This window comes from Mixophyes fleayi, chromosome 2 (assembly GCF_038048845.1).
Source record: "Mixophyes fleayi isolate aMixFle1 chromosome 2, aMixFle1.hap1, whole genome shotgun sequence".
NCBI classification, from domain to species: Eukaryota; Metazoa; Chordata; class Amphibia; order Anura; family Limnodynastidae; genus Mixophyes; species Mixophyes fleayi.
In genome coordinates, this window is record NC_134403.1 from 147,466,564 (window position 1) to 147,479,028 (window position 12,465).

The 12,465-nt window shown below is 39.3% G+C and overlaps 1 pseudogene; it reads left to right on the forward strand.

The window, feature by feature from the left end:
• The first annotated feature begins 3,072 nt into the window (after nt 1-3,072).
• Nucleotides 3,073-6,692, forward strand: LOC142139860 (uncharacterized; annotated as a pseudogene).
• The last annotated feature ends 5,773 nt before the right edge of the window (nt 6,693-12,465 follow it).

The window sequence follows — 12,465 nt, forward strand, 5'->3', positions numbered from 1 at the left end:
ATATGACTTACAGTCTGACAACAAATATTGTGGGGGCAAGACACCCCTAGCACTCCTAAGGGTGGGGGTGGCGAGGGGGGTAACACCTAAAAATCATCGAAAACGACCATAACTCTGGAATGTCTGGAACAATTTACACCAAACCTGGTACACATATGACTTACAGTCTGACAACAAATATTGTGGGGGCAAGACACCCCTAGCACTCCTAAGGGTGGGGGTGGTGAGTGGGGTAACACCTAAAAATCATCGAAAACGACCAGAACTCTGGAATGTCTGGAACAATTTACACTAAACCTGGTACACATATGACTTACAGTCTGACAACAAATATTGTGGGGGCAAGACACCCCTAGCACTCCTAAGGGTGGGGGTGGCAAGGGGGGTAACACCTAAAAATCATCGAAAACGACCATAACTCTGGAATGTCTGGAACAATTTACACCAAACCTGGTACACATATGACTTACAGTCTGACAACAAATATTGTGAGGGCAAGACACCCCTAGCACTCCATAGGGTGGGGGTGGCGAGGGGGGTAACACCTAAAAATCATCTAAAACGACCATAACTCTGGAATGTCTGGAACAATTTACACCAAACCTGGTACACATATGACTTACAGTCTGACAACAAATATTGTGGGGGCAAGACACCCCTAGCACTCCTAAGGGTGGGGGTGGCTAGGGGGGTAACACCTAAAAATCATCGAAAACGACCATAACTCTGGAATGTCTGGAACAATTTACACTAAACCTGGTACACATATGACTTACAGTCTGACAACAAATATTGTGGGGGCAAGACACCCCTAGCACACCTAAGGGTGGGGGTGGCGAGGGGGGTAACACCTAAAAATCATCGAAAACGACCATAACTCTGGAATGTCTGGAACAATTTACACCAAACCTGGTACACATATGACTTACAGTCTGACAACAAATATTGTGGGGGCAAGACACCCCTAGCACTCCTAAGGGTGGGGGTGGCGAGGGGGGTAACACCTAAAAATCATCGAAAACGACCATAACTCTGGAATGTCTGGAACAATTTACACCAAACCTGGTACACATATGACTTACAGTCTGACAACAAATATTGTGGGGGCAAGACACCCTTAGCACTCCTAAGGGTGGGGGTGGCGAGGGGGGTAACACCTAAAAATCATCGAAAACGACCATAACTCTGGAATGTCTGGAACAATTTACACCAAACTTGGTACACATATGACTTTTAATCTGACAACAAATGATGTGGGGGCATATTACTTAAATCTCTACAGGTTCATTCTTAAAATCCCAGGCAACGGTGGGCCCAAAAACAAGGTAAGGCCTATATACTGCTGTCCTTCTATCTTTCTATACAAATCCACAGTTTTCAACACTGCGGAGGATCTCAGGTAATTCGGGCCACGGCGGAAAAATAAGAGGAAGCGGCTGTGACAGCGTCACCATGAGAACAGCAGCCCCAACAAAAGCTGAGGCCCCTGCTGCTCATCACTGCACATTACACATATAACTATCTAACCTCATGGCATACAGGAAGTTGATGCCACGTCACCATGGCAACAGTGGCTCTAGCTGAGGCCTGGAGACTGCTGTCCTTCTGTCTTCCTATGTATTTTTCTTTTCTTTTACAAATGTGTTAGCAGTTGTGCACATATTATCTTCCTTAATATTTTATTGTTCTTTCCTGGTACGCATGAACTTGAAATAATAAAATGCCACGAAAGAAAAGAAAATGAAGAAACGAGAAACGAGAAATGAGAAATATAGTTTATCAAGCTGTTTTGAAGTAATTGTTTATCGGTTCGTTCCATCATATACAGTTCAAATACAGTTTGACATTTTCACTTTTCACCTTCTACTGGTCCAATTTTAACATGATATTTACATGTATGTTTAATATTTAGATTGATTTTTGTAAATAAACATTCTTTAAATCCATTTGTAAATAAACATTCTTTAAATTGTTCTTTCCTGGTACGCATGAACTTGAAATAATAAAATGCCACGAAAGAAAAGAGCTAGATATGGTGAAAATAAAAACAATTCCACAAGGAATAAAATGTTAGTGGCAAATAAACAATCTTCTCGGACAGTGGAATCTCAAGAACAAAGATTTAGAAGTTTTGAACGTGATTGCACAGCTCATGCTTTTGCCAGAGCTAAGGAATCTCCGGAAGAACGATTTGCTAGGCTGAAAGCGGATCGCACATCTCATGCTGTTGCCAGTGCTGCAGAATCTGAGCAAGCGAGAAATACAAGGCGGGAACGTAATCGCACATCTCATGCTGTTGCCAGAGCTGAGGAATCTCCAGAAGAAAGATCTGCTAGGCTGGAAGCTGATCGCACAGCTCATGCTGTTGCCAGTGCTGCAGAATCTGAGCATGAGAGAAATGCAAGGCGAGAACGTAATCGTACAGCTCATGCTGTTGCCAGAGATGAAGAATCTGAGCAAGAAAGAAATGCAAGGCTAGAAGCTGAAAGAACAAGACAAGTTGCTATGAGATCTACCAGTTTAGAATTACAAGGTGCAGCTTTTGTTTACAATCCAGTAAGTGCAGCGGCTATTTCAGAAAGCTTTGCCATTGGAAGGATGGAACATGCCTGCCCTCATTGTGGTGCTCTGAAGTGGAGTGGCGAAAGTAAAGGAATGTGTTGCTGTAATGGAAAAGTAAGGTTGCCTGTACTTCAAACACCTCCAGAGCCACTAAAGTCACTTATAGCCAATGAAAAGGATGCATCAAAACATTTTCTTCAGAACATCAGACAGTACAACTCTGCTTTTCAAATGACTTCATTTGGCTCAACGAGCATTGTTGCTGAACGGGGATTTATGCCGACATTTAAAGTTCAAGGGCAAGTTTATCATAGAATTGGAGCCATGTTACCCCTTGAAAATGAAGAGCACCAGTTCCTTTAAATATATTTTATGGGAGATGAACGGGAACAGGCACAGCATCGTTGCACCACTATTCCGGGAACACGTGCGGATATTATCTTACAGTTACAGTCATTTTTTGATACATATAACAATTATGTACAAAGCTTCAAAATTGCACTGGATCATATGCCGACAGAAGATTACAGGTTAGTTATTCGAGCTGACAGGACACCCGCTGGAGAGCACGAGCGACGTTTCAATGCCCCAGTTATAAATGAGGTGGCAGTTGTTATTGCAGGGAATGAATTTAATCAGAGGGACATTCTTTTGCAGAAAAAAGACAATCGCCTTCAATGTGTATGTGAAACACATAGATCATATGATGCCTTGCAATATCCGCTTATTTTTTGGCAGGGAGAAGATGGATACCATTTTGAAATCAAGCAAGTAGATCCAACAACAGGAGCACCTTCAGCTAAAAAAGTATCTGCTATGAATATTTATTCTTATAGGTTGATGGTGCGAGAAAATGATTTCAACCTTATTGTACGATGCCGCTGACTTTTCCTTCAATTTGTTGTAGACATGTTCGCCAAAATAGAAAGTGAACGACTTTTGTATGTCAAACTCAACCAGAAGAAGCTCCGTGCAGATAAGTACATCCATCTCCGAGATGCTATGAACAACGATGCTTACTCTACAGAAGTAGGTCAATTGGTTATTTTGCCCTCAACTTTCACTGGAAGTCCACGTCACATGCACGAATATACACAAGATGCTATGGCGTATGTTAGGAATTATGGGAGACCTGACCTCTTTATAACTTTTACTTGCAATCCCAGTTGGCATGAAATTCAAGCAGAATTGATGGAAGGCCAGAAACAATTTGATCGGCATGATTTGACCGCAAGAGTGTTACGCCAGAAGCTCATACAGTTCCTGAATTTCATTACAAAATTAAACATCTTCGGTCAAGTCCGATGTTGGATGTACACTATTGAGTGGCAGAAGAGAGGTTTGCCTCATGCACATGTTTTGGTGTGGCTCAAAAACAAGATTGTATCGAGTGACGTTGATACGATTATATCAGCTGAAATTCCAGATCCTCAAGAAGATCCCGTCCTATTTGAAGTCATCGTGAAATATATGATACATGGACCTTGCGGAACTATAAATCCTACTTCTCCATGCATGAAAGAAGGCAAGTGTACAAAGAATTACCCAAGGAATCTTATTAAGGAAACTCTGACTGGAATGGATGGCTATCCCCTATACAGAAGGAGAAGTCCTGAAGATGGTGGAAGAGTTACGAAGATCAAGGTAAAAGTTGGAAATTCCTACAGAGAAGTTGAAATGGATAACAAGTGGGTTGTCCCTTACTGTCCTTTACTGTCAAGGTTATTTCAGGCCCACATTAATGTTGAATACTGCAGCTCCGTGAAGTCCATCAAATACATCTGCAAATATGTCAATAAGGGCAGCGATCAAGGAGTTTTTTCTTTTCAACAAGACGGATCTGTTATCAACGAGATAGAAAACTACCAAATGGGCAGGTACATTAGTAGCAATGAAGCAGTTTGGAGAATTTTTAGTTTTCCAATTCATGATAGGTTCCCTTCAGTTCTTCACCTCAATGTACACCTGGAAAATGGCCAGCGTGTTTATTTCACTGAAGAAAATGTACAACAGAGGATTCTGCATCCACCAAAAACAACATTGACTTCTTTCTTCGAACTGTGTCAAAATGATGACTTTGCAAGAACCCTACTGTACTGTGAGCTGCCCAAATATTACACGTGGAATGCATCTCAAAAGGTTTTTATACGCAGAAAACAGGGGGTCAATGTAGATGGTCATCCTGGTATCAGAGCAACAGAAGCCCTTGGCCGTGTTTACACGGTACATCTCACAAATTTTGAATGCTTCTATCTCCGAAATTTGCTTTTCACCGTTACAGGTCCTACTTCCTTCAAAGACCTTAGGACTGTTGATGGGGAAGTTTGTCACACTTTTCGTGAGGCCTGCCTAAGGAGAGGTTTGTTGGAAGATGATGCACATTGGGATATAACTATGTTGGAGGCTGCTGAGACTAAATCACCAAAAAACCTGAGGATTCTATTTGCAATCATCATCGTTAATTGTGGAGTTGCAGATCCCATGAAACTATGGAATACACACAAAGAGAGTCTTTCTGAAGACATACGTCTCCAAGCTCAAATGATGAATTCTGGTGCCAATGTTGAATTTACCCCTGTAATATTCAATCAAACTCTCATCCTTATTGAAGACAAGGTTTTAGAAATGATAGGCAAAACAATCCAGGACATCGGCCTTCCTCCTCCCAACAGAATATCTAATACAATCACTACAGAGATGATTAGAGAGACATCATACAACACTGAAGAACTGAGAAGTTACATATCACAGAATGAACCGCTTCTGACGGGTGATCAAGGAGCTGCTTACACTACCATTTTGGAAGAAGTTCCAAAAAAAGGGGAAATATATTTTTTCTGGATGCACCCGGAGGAACAGGTAAGACGTTTCTCATCAAGTTGTTACTTGCTAAAATTCGAGTACATTCCAAGATAGCTATTGCTGTGGCCTCTTCTGGAATTGCTGCAACTTTGCTCCCTGGTGGAAGAACAGCACATTCAGCTTTCAAGTTACCGCTTAATCTGGCCCGAAGTGAAACTCCCGTCTGCAATATCACTAAACGAACAGAAAAAGCTCAGATTCTGCAGGAATGTCAGGTCATTGTATGGGATGAATGCACCATGTCACACAAAAATGCTTTACAGGCCCTCAATCAAACACTTCAATTTTTAAGAGGCAATGATTTACTAATGGGTGGAGTCACTGTTGTATTGGCTGGAGATTTTCGACAAACATTGCCGGTCATTCCAAAAGGAACAATGGCGGATGAAATTAATGCATGCCTTAAATCATCACATCTTTGGAGGCATGTTCGCACTTTGCGACTAACCACAAATATGAGAGTTTCTCTGCATGGCAACACAATGGACGGTCAGTTTGCTGATCATTTGTTAAATATTGGGAATGGTTTAATGCCGCTTCATCCAGTAACTGGTCTCTTCAAACTCAGAGAAACACTTTGTAACACAGTTGTGTCTGTTGAAGAACTCAAGGCAAAAGTATTTCCAAATATTCAACAACATTTTACAGAGCATAAGTGGCTTTGCGAATGTGCGATTCTTGCACCAAAAAATAATTGTGTAAGCAACATCAACTTAAAGATTTAAGAAGAGTTGCCTGGAGAAGCCATATTATACAAATCAATAGATACCGTTGTTGAAGAAAATGAGGCTGTGCACTATCCTACTGAATTTTTAAACTCTTTAGAACCTCCCGGAATGCCACCGCATAACCTGGTACTGAAGATTGGATCACCCATTATGCTTCTCAGAAATTTAAATCCTCCAAGACTTTGTAACGGTACAAGATTAGTAGTCCAAAAGCTCCATTCTCATGTCATTGAAGCAACTATTTTGACAGGCTGTGCAAAAGGTGACAATGCTTTCATTCCACGCATACCTCTCATTCCATCTGATATGCCATTTCAATTTAAGCATCTACAATTTTCAGTTCGTTTAGCTTTTGCCATGTCTATCAATAAGGCCCAAGGACAATCTTTACATGTATCTGGAGTCAACTTGGAATCACCTTGCTTTTCTCATGGACAATTTTACGTTGTGTGCTCAAGAGTTGGATCACCAAGAAATTTGTATGTATTTGCCCCAAATGAAGAAACGAGAAATATAGTTTATCAAGCTGTTTTGAAGTAATTATTTATCGGTTCGTTCCATCATATACAGTTCAAATACAGTTTGACATTTTCACTTTTCACCTTCTACTGGTCCAATTTTAACATGATATTTACATGTATGTTTAATATTTAGATTGATTTTTGTAAATAAACTTTCTTTAAATCCCGGGTAATGCTAGTCTAATATATAAAAGAGAAAATTTGTCCTTCTGTCCTTCTGTCTGTCTTTCTATACAAATCCACATTTTTCAAGCGAAGATCATGAAATTTTGCATACGAGTGTGTTAAAACATGACGGAGGCAACTAAAAAAATTTAAAATTGAAATTTATTACGGGGTGGGGGTGGCGAGGGGGGGGGGGAACACCTAAAAATCATCGAAAACTGGAATGTCTGGAACAATTTACACCAAACCTGGTACACATAAGAATTACAGTCTGACAACAAATATTGTGGGGGTAAGACACCCCTAGCACTCCTAAGGGTGGGGGTGGCAAGGGGGGTAACACCTAAAAATCATCAAAAACGGCCATAACTCTGAAATGTCTGGAACAATTTACACCAAACCTGGTACACATATGACTTACAGTCTGACAACAAATATTGTGGGGGCAAGACACCCCCCAGCACTCCTAAGGGTGGGGGTGGCGAGGAGGGTAACACCTAAAAATCATCGAAAACGACCATAACTCTAGAATGTCTGGAACAATTTACACCAAACCTGGTACACATATGACTTTTAATCTGACAACAAATATTGTGGGGGCAAGACACCCTAGCACTCCTAAGGGTGGGGGTGGCGAGGGGGGTAACACCTAAATATCATCGAAAACGACGATAACTCTTGAATGTCTGGAACAATTTACACCAAACTTGGTACACATATGACTTACAGTCTGACAACAAATATTGTGGGGGCATATTACTTAAATCTCTACAGGTTCATTCTTAAAATCCCAGGCAACGGTGGCCCCAAAAACAAGGTAAGGCCTATATACGTCTGTCCTTCTATCTTTCTATACAAATCCACAGTTTTCAACACTGCGGAGGATCTCGGGTAATTCGGGCCACGGCGGAAAAATAAGAGGAAGCGGCTGTGACAGCGTCACCATGACAACAGCAGCCCCAACAAAAGCTGAGGCCCCTGCTGCTCATCACTGCACATTACACATATAATTATCTAACCTCATGGCATACAGGAAGTTGATGCCACGTCACCATGACAACAGTGGCTTTAGCTGAGGCCTGGAGACTGCTGTCCTTCTGTCTTCCTATGTATTTTTCTTTTCTTTTACAAATGTGTTAGCAGTTGTGCACATATTATCTTCCTTAATATTTTATTGTTCTTTCCTGGTACGCATGAACTTGAAATAATAAAATGCCACGAAAGAAAAGAAAATGAAGAAACGAGAAACGAGAAATATAGTTTATCAAGCTGTTTTGAAGTAATTGTTTATCGGTTCATTCCATCATATACAGTTCAAATACAGTTTGACATTTTCACTTTTCACCTTCTACTGGTCCAATTTTAACATGATATTTACATGTATGTTTAATATTTAGATTGCTTTTTGTAAATAAACATTCTTTAAATCCCGGGCAACGCCGGGTATTCTGCTAGTAAAATATAAAAAATGCATGTACAATGAATAAAACAGATAGCTTACCTGGTACGCTTATTTGCAAAGTCCAAGTTTTTACACTTTTTACTGATTTCATCATCATCATCAGTTATTTATATAGCGAAACTAATTCCACAGCGCTGTACAGAGAACTCATTCACATCAGTCCATGCCCCATTGGAGATTACAGGCTAAATTCCCAAACATACACACACACTCACAGAGAGAGACTAGGGTCAATTTTTAAAGCAGCCGATTAACCTACCAGTATGCTTTTGGAGTGTGGGAGGAAACCGGAGCACTCGGAGGAAAACCACGCAAACACGGGGAGAACATACAAACTCCACACAGATAAGGCCATGGTCGGGAATCAAACTCATGACCCCAGTGCTGTGAGGCAGAGGTGCTAACCACTAGGCCACCGTGCTGATTTAAACTCCTTCATGTCAGGAACATGTGCAATCCATATATGCAGTCCTTTGATGTCTCTTAGAATGACTCCTATGCATTTTATTTGCTTAATGGGACTTCATAAGGGGAAATAGAACATAGTTCACTTGCTGCCCTGCTCTTCTTTAAATATTGCAAATTTTCAGTAAATCACATTACTGCACATGTCTAACTCTTCTAGTGGTTATTTAGTACAAGACATACAGTATTTTTCTAAAGTTAAATGTAACATACTCAATTAAAAATCTGAGTACAATTAATTATAGGTAAGAAGAATAGATTGTCTAGATTTAACATTTTCAATTTCAATACATACACCAAATACTTTAGATAAAGTAATTATTCTGCTCTTCCAACATGTAATGCTGGCCATACACACACTGCAATATCATCACCATTATTAGCCAATTGGCCCAATGTCGTCATGTGTGTAACCCGAAACAGGTTGGATGTCCCCTAATGAACTGAAAGTAATCATTCGTATATTATTGGGCATACCCATGAATCCAGTTGGAAGCTTACCCCTACCCAAACTGAAAAGTGCTCGTCTCAAGCAGTGGGACTGACCTTTGTGTTGCCATCTTAAAGGGGAAGTTAACTTGTGCAGAACTTCCCCTCTCTTTGTTATCTGGCTCCCCCATTTACGCAAATAGTTGGGACTATCACCTAGGACAACCCCCCAGCTGAGGCTAGACTCTGTAGATTATAAAGAGTTCAAGTTCTACAAAAAGTAAATTTCCCATCTCAGACATCATTAAAGGCTGAAAATGATACTGTGATTGAGGGATTTAATTAAACCTTCTAAAAATATATAATGTTATATTTCAGGTACCTCTCTGTTTTTTCTTCAATTCCCACACAATTATTAACTTTTAACATTTTTCAAAAAGTACAAACAATGCGTAATTGATATAAAAACAAGTTCCTTAACAATAACAGAGGTTGCAAAATGGCTAATTAAGCTTTACATGCCTGCAAACATTTGACCAGACACATTAATTAGCTAATGTGTGTTAGAGTAGCTATTTTGCATATAAACAAATAGGAAGTAATGCAGCTTGGATGATTTAACATAGTGTGAAGGAAACAGTGTCTTGTAAATGCAGTTAACAAGCAAAAATTAATAAATCTCCACCCAATTCAGCATATTGCAAATCATGTCAGTCATATTTATCTGAGCAGTTCTAGTTGATATTTATGGCACATGTATTAGTTGATATTTATGGCACATGTATTAGTCTTTTCTTTAGCTGTTTTGCAACACGTTCAAAAGTGTTTATTTTGTTGCTTTTATTCTTAATAATCCAGGCATAATACTCATTCAATAATATAGCATAGTTCATCTCTTTATTTAAGGCTGTATTATTTTCTTGTATTGCAGTAAACAACATCATGCAGGTTAACTTTCCATTTCTGTGCTAGGTAATAAACAAATCACTTGGTAAAAGATAGTATGCACGTCAGAACATACTTTATAAACATGCTCTATCCCTCTTCTTGTATTTAGAAATAAATATAATGCAAATGTCATACAGCTTGCCATTTCTTTTCTTTCCTCAGTTTTTTTTAATTTCCTTCCCTTATCAGATCTTGCTTTAACATCTCTTTGCAATTTTCTTCTTCTTTTCTATTTTTACATTTTTTTATCCACTGTTCTATTCATTTTCTCTGTTATCCTCTGTTGTGTCAGCCATCTTTTTCACTCACTTGTCTCATGCATTACACCACAGTAGACCTATCCCTTATTCCAGGGGCAGATTGGGAACTTAAAGTGGCCCTGGAATTAATTAATGAAGTGGCTTCATGTGGGCGGGACCAACACAATTGTCGGTGGGGCCAACACAAAAGTAGGCGAGATTTAGAACTACTAGAATTTGGTTGTGGTAACATTTAGGAAACCCAAGATGTAATGATTTAAGACACAGTGGGGCATCTCTAAAGCAATGCAGGTCAAAAGCTGCCAGTCCTGTGTTATAAAATTACATGAATTTTGATTCTGTGCTCCATCTTGTTTAGTTGTCTACTAACACATCCTTCCAAAACTACCTTCATAGAAACAGATCTGACTTTGTTTAATAAATTTAACTATTGCAAAACATGTTGGCACAATCATACTTGATCAGTCTGCCAGAGCAGCATATGAGCACCTCACCGCACTGTTGCATCTTTCCATGAATTCAGGAGATGCAAAATACCAGTCAAATCTCTCTCTCTTTATATATAATATATAAATCTGTACTGTGTGTTTCAAAAAATCCTTATAATAAATGGTGGTCCAGGTACAATCACTAAAAAGGTGAAATGTTTCAAGCATCTGCAAGAAAACTTTTTTTTTGTAAAAATTGTGTCTGAGCCCTAAATGTGCCCAATGATTGGGAGTGATTTGAATTAATAACAGTGCAGGAAGGGTTTGCAGACAATTGAATAAATGAAAGGGAGAGCTATTCCAAGGGTTTGCTGGTAATATTGTCAGTGCAATGTGTCCTAATAATAATAATGAATAATAATCAATTGCACCTACGTTTAATAATTAGGCCTCACTCCAGCTCCAACATTAAAATAATAGTACTCACATTTGATAAATAGATCTATTTCTCTCCAACCAACCCCAGCAAAAATAATAGCATTTAAGTTTAATATTATCATCTCCCACAACCATACCCGGCATTAAATAATTCATATTCACATATAATAAATATGCCCTCCTCCACAAATTCAGCCCCACATTCAATAGCCGCAAACCACCACAGTATTAAAGGTCCTTAATTTAATAGGCCACACTATTAAAATAACAAACAAAAATAATATAAATAAAAATAAACAGCCCATCAACAAATTAAATTGCCCCACCTTAACCTCACAAATAAAATAGCACCTATTAAATAATTAGACCCCACCTAAACTTCACCATTAAGTTAATAGCCTATCTCACACAAATGTACTATTAAGACAGCCCCCCTCCCTTCCCTCATATAATACATTATATTAAGAACCCCCCATTTCCTGACATATTATAGCAGCATACACCCTCTCCTTTCCTTAACACATTATAGCAAGCCCCCTCATTTCATTCACACATTATAGCAGTCACCTCCTTTTTTTCATATATTATAGTGGCCTGCCCTTTCCTTCAAACGTTATAGCAGCCCCCTCCTTTTCTTCATACATTATAGTAGCCCCCTCCTCCTTTCATTCACACATTAAAGTAGCCTCACTTCTTTCCTTCACATATTATAGCAGCCCCCCTTCCCTCACACATTATAGCAGCCCCCCTTCCCTCACACATTATAGCAGCCCCCACCTTCCCTCAGACATTGTAGCAGCCCCCCTCCTTTGCTTCACACATTATAGCAGCCCGCCCCTTCCCTCAAACATTATAGCAGTCATAGCATTGTGCATAAATCGAAAAAAAAAAGCTAAGTGTACTCCTTACTTGCGCATGGTGGGGCAATAAGTTAATTTGTTTATAACTATGTGCTTTTTGACCCTATGTGTGTTTAAATGGATTTAATATGTTCATAATTTATAATAAACCAAATGCAGCATTCAGACTGAACTATGGTCCGCTCATCTATGTCATTGCATTTTATTATTTTGCACATATGTAACATTTTTATCTAGGATTTTATACACTATATTATACCGCCATGTGCCTCCTTGGTTGATATGGTTTCAATATTTTTTGATCCTATGACGTAATTCAGTGTTGCTTGGACCTTCA